The following is a 7,124-nucleotide window of genomic DNA, read 5'->3' as shown; positions in this document are numbered from 1 at the left end:
AAGTTCAGCTGGCAACCTCCTTCCTGACCAAGCTTGACCCACAAGGTGGATCCCAAAACTCTTTGAGAAGCATCCATTTTGTGGGAAGCAGTATCTTGCTCTTATGCCAGTCTTTGGCCTCCGTGCCTTCGTGGCACCCCTTAGCGGGAGGAGGGGTCCGAATGCTTATACCTCCTTGTGCCCGTGGAAATTCCAAGCAGGATCCAAGCCAGCATCCTTAACAAGGATACAAAGTTACTGTGATAGCTGTAAATCAAGGGTCCCCAAAGTGGTACCTGTGGGCGCTGTGCTGCCAGCTGACACCTTTTCTGGCACCTGCCTGCCAAGTGTTTTTAGGAAATGAGTGGGTCCAGATAAGGCCTTTGCCCAGCAGGGCTTCTGATTGAGTACTGGAGATTTGATTTGCTGTACAGCTTTTTTTTTTAGGAGCCCCATGGCGCAGAGTTGTAAGCTGCAGTACTGCAGAGAAAAGCTCTGCTCACGACCTGAGTTCGATCCCGACGGAAGTCAGTTTCAGGTAGACGGCTCAAGGTTGACTCAGCCTTCCATCCTTCTGAGATCCGTAAAATGAGTACCCAGCTTGCTGGGAGTAAAGGGAAGATGACTGGGGAAGGCACTGGCAAACCACCACGTAAACAAAGTCTGCCTAGTAAACGTCGGGATGTGATCACTCCATGGGTCAGGAATGACCCGGTGCTTGCACAGGGGGCTACATTTACCTTTACAGCTTTTCAAAAATGTTGCTTTGACAGCTGTTGCCACTACAGCACAAAAATCTAGACTGTGTTACTGAAGTTAAGCTGCGGCAATCGTTTTGTGGTTGGCTTTGCCCCCCGAGGCAGCCATTTTGTGGCAGCCATTTTGTTGCTGTGCCCCACATGCCATGTCAGAATTCCAAATGTGCCCACAGGCTCAGAAAGGTTGGGGTGGGGTGAAAATGAATCCTATTATGGGCTAATGATTAAATGAGGCACTGCATTGTGTGTGCTTTGGATAGGGTTGCCAGGTCCCTCTTTGTCACTGGTGGGAAGATTTTGGGGCAGAGCCTGAGGAAGGCAGGGTTTGGGGAGGAGATGCCATAGAATCCAATTGCCAAAGCTGCCATTTTGTCCAGGTGAACTGCTCTCTGTTGGCTGGAAATTAGCTGTAATAGCAGGAGATCTCCAGCTACTACCTGGAGGTTACAAGCCAAAAAATGTAGTCACAATTTTATATAAATGCAAATTCTTTGTTACAAAATTGTCAACAAACAACCAACTAGTGTATACATGCAAAGTATCAAAAAGATACAAAATCCTTCTTATATCAGATAAGTAATATAAATATTTTTGTTTTCACTCTTATGTTAATAATGTTGTCTATAGAAGACTAATCATATATGAATTCTTGTTTCAGGCGCCAGGTAGAAGAGGAAGACGGCCGTTTCTTTCTTCTTCAGTTCCTCTTCTGACCCTTAATTTTACCAGTTGGTATATTCGTTCAATTCTACGTTTGTTCTTTCCTTTATTCAAAAGCTCCCCATGGGTAGTACAAAAAACAAATTCTCTGCTCTTTCAGGCTAGTCAGGTTCCATAGATTCCTCCTTGGGATATATCAGCCAATGGAGATCAGTTCACCTGAAGAAAATGGCCACTTTGGCAATTGGACTTTATGGCATTGAAGTCCCTCTGCTCCCCAAACCTCATCCTCCTAGGGCTTTGCCCCAAAACTCTCCAAGTATTTCCCAACCCGGAGCTGGTAACCCTAGCTGTTAGGGAGCAGAACTTTCAGAGATGAGCGAAACAAGTTTCTGGCATAGTAATTCCACAGTGGTAGCTGCTCAAAAAGAGAACACTGATCTCTTGAACAATTAAATTAAATTGAATACACTATTGCTTTAGTAATTAATTAATATCCTTTTGCAAATTCAGATCCTGAAAGGAAACACTGACTGGTAACTAAACAAAGGAGAAGCAAATAATAATAGCATTTTAGAGGGTGTCATCTAGTCTAATACACTTTAAGCAACTTAAAGGAATCTCTACAGGCCAGCCAAGATGTTTACAGACATCCCAGAGGGCACAGAATGTAATACTGAATTAATGTGTGCTACTTAAAGTGCTTTTCAGACATCTCCCTTTGTTGATGAGCACATGGCAAAACAGAATGGCAGTTTTAAGTGTGTTTTATCTGGTTTTTGAACAGACTGAGAACCACAAAGGAAGACTTGATTTACAATCACACTTCAACCTTCCTGTACCACTTGTGTTATGTATAATGCATAGAGATTTCAACCTGACCTGGTACATCCTCAGGTACAGCAATGGAAAGAAGGTCCTACTATCTTCTCAGGTCCCTGCATAGTTGCACCCATCCAGACAGCAGATTGGTTCCTCATGGCCAAGTAGGGCTGTTGAAATTTTTTTCGGCAAAATTCGGCCCATTTTTATTTGGGAAAAGCCGAAATCCGAACTCCCCCTATTAGGATCCGTGGAATTTGGCATGAAATTCGGCGTTCCCAAATTAATTCGGTCGAATAAAGCCATTTAAAGCTTTCCATGGCTCGGGGGGGCATTTTTGGAGGTAGAGGTCCCAAACTTTCAGGGTAGCTTGGAGGGACCCTACTTGCAAGAACCACCAAGTTTGGTGCAGATTGGGTCAGGGGGTCCCATGTTATGGGGTCTGGAAGGGGTCCCCCATCTGCCCATTGGAATGAATGGGAGCCGGCAATCCTTAATGTGCACCTAGACAGTGACAAATCCAAGGCAAAACCTTCCATTGTTTCTGGGGCAGCCAGAGAGAGACTCACTGACCCACACTGTGAAACCAGTGGAAACAGCAACAGTCACACTCACAAAGAGGAGATCAAGCCCCCCCACCAGGACAGGTAAGGTAACCCCCCCTTTGGCTCCCCCCCCACACAGTAGAAGCCAGTCCGTGGCTTCTAAGAACTGATGTAACACAAGCAAGAAAAGCTTTCATACTATGCTGAAAGTGCATCCTAGAATGCTCAAAGCGTAAGTAAACAGCGTTACTAGCATGGGTAATGTATCTTTTCATTTCAACACAGCCAAAGTGCATCTTATAACGCTACTAGTGTAAGTGCGACCTGCGCAAGTTGCGTATCTTCAGTATCGATAGATTTCATGCTGCTGGATTCAAATCTTCCACAGCAACAATCACACTCGCAAAGCAGCAATCAAGCCCCCCCAGCAGAACAACCCTCCCGAACCAGAAGATGCAAATTCCAAACAAAGGAGAAGAATGGGCCAGACAGAGAGAGACTACTGACATGGGATGTACTAAAACGAATGACAGGCTAGCCCAGGGGTGGGGAGCCTTTTTTCCACCAAGGGCCATTTGGATATTTATAACATCACTCTCGGGCCATACAAAATTATCAACTTAAAAATTAGCTGACCATGGCCCGGGTGGGAAAGGGTTAACACAGTTTCTTGGGCGGTCCTAGCAGCTCCATAGCTAACGACTCTTCTGCAAGGGGGGGAAGGTTCCTTTTCTCAGCAAAACAAACACACATCTGCCTTGAATAGAGGCTATTCCTGTCCGCGATAGGGTGCGGATCACCAATCTTAGATCCTTCTGAGCTAGAAATCTGCCAGGACCCACAAAGGGCCAGACCAAATGATTTCGCGGGCCTTAAATGGCTCCCGGGCCTGACGTTCCCCACCCCTGGGCTAGCCCATTAGAAACAACGGGAACGGCTGCACAGCTGCACTCAACTCCAGGCGAGGGTGGCAATGGGCAAAAAAGGCAGAATGCACACTTCCGCAGAGGCGAGCGGGCACCCCCCTGCAGAACAGGCAAAAGCCCCCCCCCTCAAACCAGTACGGCTCGGCTCAACCCCAAACAAACGAACCAAGGAGAAGGAGGTGCGGGTGCCAAGTGGAGGGAGACTCACGCACGCACCGCCGCACTGACTCAACTCCAGGCGAGTGTGGCAATGGGCAGAAAAAGGCAGAATGCACACTCCCGCAGAGGCGAGCGGGCACCCCCCCGGTAGAACAGGCAAAAGCCCCCCTTTGGTTTCCCCACCCACCCACAGAAACTGCTTTCCCCACCCACACACAGAATCTGCTTCCCCCCCCCCCACACACACAGGAGAAAAGGTATAGAGAAAACCCCCAAAAATCAAACTGTGTGGATGTCTTTCAGCAGGAGCAGGGAGGAGAAGTAAATCCAATCCAATCCTATTCCAGTAAGCAGGATCTCTCAGGTGCAGCACCACCAAAATGGAAGGAAATGAATACAGACTCAGGATGGGACGGGAGTTTTTATACTCTTCTCCTGGCCAATTCAAAAGGGAGAATCCCTGCTCTGATTGGCCAGAAGAGGACCCAGCTTGGGCCACCATTGGCCGCGGGAGAATTCGGGGGAGAATTCGGGGACACCGAATTTGCCCAAATTGATTCGGCGTCTGCCCAAACTCGCCGAATTCGGCTCGTCGTTTTCCGCCTTTTTTGACTTTGGCTCTATCAGAACTGGAAACCGCCGAATCTGGGGAAATTAGGCTGTTTTTATGTCGGATGGAACCGAATTGACAGCACTAGGCCAAGGCAGCCTACTAGGGTTGTCAGCTCTGAATTGGAAAATACCTGGAGATTTTGGGGGTGGAGCCTGAGGAGGGCAGGGTTTGGGGAGGGGAGGGACTTCAGTGGGGTATAATGCCAAAGACTCCACCGTTCAACTAGCTATTATCTCCAGGTGAACTGATCTCTGTCACTTGGAGATCAGTTGTAATAGTGGGAGATCTCCAGCCACCACTTGGAAGTTGGAGCAACCCAAAACAGCACTATAACACTATAAAGCAAATAAGTGAATTTTATAAAGTGCAAAGTGAATAAATATATACAGCATATACAAAGGGAGTACAAACAGATACAAAATTTACAATAACAATCCAATAAGTATGACTTATCAAGAGGATGCCAAGGATCCTGATTCAACAGGTAAGTTCAAGTAATCAACCAATTAAGGTATCATTTGATATTAGAATTTTTTGAATCATTCAAATTCTTTTTAGGTTGCAGTTATTGGAACAAAGCCACAGGAAAAAGATGTCAGACGTGTTGTCTAGATCGGGACCACGTTTCGCATATGGCTTCTTCGGTGACCTGTATCAATAATAGATATAAGTATAAGTGCCTTAGTAGGTGTTGTCTCATAGGGACCGCAAAGATTTGTATCCAGGTCTCCAAAAGGACAGAATAGTCAAGGAAAGATAAGGATGGTACTTGAACTTACCTGTTGAATCAGGATCCTTGGCATCCTCTTGATAAGTCATACTTATTGGATTGTTATTGTAAATTTTGTATCTGTTTGTACTCCCTTTGTATATGCTGTATATATTTATTCACTTTGCACTTTATAAAATTCACTTATTTGCTTTATAGTGTTATAGTGCTGTTTTGGATTGCTCCAATTATCCTTACAGCACTGAGCCTTCTTTTCTTGTGGTTTACCACTTGGAAGTTGGCAACTCTACAGCCTACACATACATCCGAATCAGGCCCGTGTCATTTTCTGGCACCAGCTGTAAGGCTTTCAAGGAGCTAGCCTTTCCACATAAAAAGTGATATGATTGACCTTAGGCCTGTGATAGACAGATGGGCTGCCTCGACAGAAGACCGCTTCATTTGTTCCCAGCTTGCCACGTGCCTACCCTTTCCCAGCCTGACTCTCTGCCTTCTGCTAGAGCTGTCCAACTTCTTTTCCTAACCATGTTCCCAAGATCTGGTCCCATTCCAGCCCCTTGAGTTCCTGGCTGCCTGTGTCCCAGTGCTGACAGGGATAACCTCTGAGCAAGGTAGCCCCTGGGGCTTGCCACAGTAAAATAAATTGTAAGTATCCCAACTAGCTGCCTGTGGTAGCTTTTCATGGCTCCCTTGAAGCTCGGATTTGGGCCGCGGCTTTTAGATTCTGGGTCAAGATTTATCTCTCCACAGAGTCGAATGGATACTTACATCTACTTCAAGCTGATTCTTATCAGACCTCGTGGAGTAAACTGGTTGAACGTCATATCCAGTCTTTAGGAATCTCTCTTTCTGACCTAAAGGATCGCGGGTCATTGGCAGCTCTTTCTTCAATCCTGAGCTGCTTGCAAAAACTGGATTTTAGAAGTACTACAGTTAAGAGCACGTAGAGTATGTTCACTTCTATACCTTGGTCTAAACTTGCTGTAACCTCTCCCAATGTATTTTGATTTTCTGACAATCCCCCGATACAGACAATTATTTATGTTGGCTAGACTGAATGCATCAGGGGAGTTAATGGGTTGTTTAAATAAGGTACCGTATTGTGAGAGAGTGTGCCAGTGTGCTTCTGGCCAAACAGACACTCTTCAGCATTCCTTGTTTAGCTGCGACCTGCTTAACAAAGCTAGATACAGATGGATAAAGCCTTTTATCTGGAAATCTGTCTGTGAATTGGATAATTTGAGGGTTCTTTTAGCAGGGGTGGCTTTTAATACTACATTGGCAGTTGCCAAGTTTTTCCCGCAGTCAATCAAGGAAAAAAAAAACTAATTTTCTTATGGGTTATCTAGATAGTTCTTTTTCTTTAATTTTTGATCTCAGTGTGACATTGTTCATGGCTGAACTGGCCATATGAACAGTATCGTTAAAGTAAAGATAGCCTTTCATGTGAGCTTGAGCTCAGGAATCCTTGGAAGAGAACACCCAGCATTCTGTCCCTTCCATGAGCCACCTGATGAGGGGAGAAAGCCTCTGCTGTGCAGAGTTCATCCCTCGCACTATGCAGTTACCCCTGGAGGAATGCCCATTCCCCTCTGAGAAGAACTAAAGCAGTCTTTCCCCTCTCTTTAAACACACGCGCAAACCCCACACTCTCAACCACCTAAATGGTCAGCATGTGTATATATGGGGAGGGGGCTGTGTTTCCATAGACACGATTACTTTTATTGTAGCCTTTTGTCTCCCTGGAAACGAGAGGCGGGCTTGAATACATTAGTCCTCCCCCCCAAATACTCCATACACAAGCATTCAGCGCGCACAGGGCTCGGTGAGGGGATAGTTAAGCTACCCATAATTGCAAGTGGCGAGAAGTTTAGTCCCTCCGCTTCGCACACCTAGAAGGGCAGCCGCAAGCGCTTCCAGTCAGAGAAGAGG

Source organism: Euleptes europaea, chromosome 1 (assembly GCF_029931775.1).
Source record: "Euleptes europaea isolate rEulEur1 chromosome 1, rEulEur1.hap1, whole genome shotgun sequence".
Classification (NCBI taxonomy): domain Eukaryota; kingdom Metazoa; phylum Chordata; class Lepidosauria; order Squamata; family Sphaerodactylidae; genus Euleptes; species Euleptes europaea.
This window is presented reverse-complemented; position numbering follows the sequence as displayed.